The sequence below is a fragment of the Limulus polyphemus genome, unplaced genomic scaffold (assembly GCF_000517525.1).
Source record: "Limulus polyphemus unplaced genomic scaffold, Limulus_polyphemus-2.1.2 Scaffold930, whole genome shotgun sequence".
NCBI classification, from domain to species: Eukaryota; Metazoa; Arthropoda; class Merostomata; order Xiphosura; family Limulidae; genus Limulus; species Limulus polyphemus.
In genome coordinates this window covers 60,397-60,874 of record NW_013666540.1, presented here as the reverse complement: position 1 = coordinate 60,874, position 478 = coordinate 60,397, and positions in this window count along the sequence as shown.

Genomic DNA, 478 nt, shown 5'->3' with positions numbered 1-478 from the left:
AAGAACAGTTCATGTATAATTCTACATATTAACTTACCTACATTATGAGTCTTAAAAACAATCATTCACATTAAAGTTGATCGAATGTCTCAAGGTAGTAAACATGAGCTAATCCTTTTACACAGGTAAAGAAGACTACACACTGCAGAGTTTGTTCTTAAGTCTCAAGCCAGAATGTATGTGTTCGTACATTATATTCATGGAAGACAGTATATTTGAAGAGGCAATATAGAAATCTGTTTGTGTCTAGACCATTTGCTAAAGCACGTAATCTGTGGGCTCATGAGAGACCTGGCTTTTTTTTTTTTTTTGTTTTGCTAGAGCATTTAAGTAAAATATTGTTACGACAGCGGAAGCACGCAACGCTGGGAGCAAACGCGCTGGAGTTTCTCGAAGGATCATGAATTTGCCCTCCAGCTCGAGTGTGATCTAGATCGTTTCGTTTCGTTTTTACAGCAGTTATTTTGATTTAAAAATA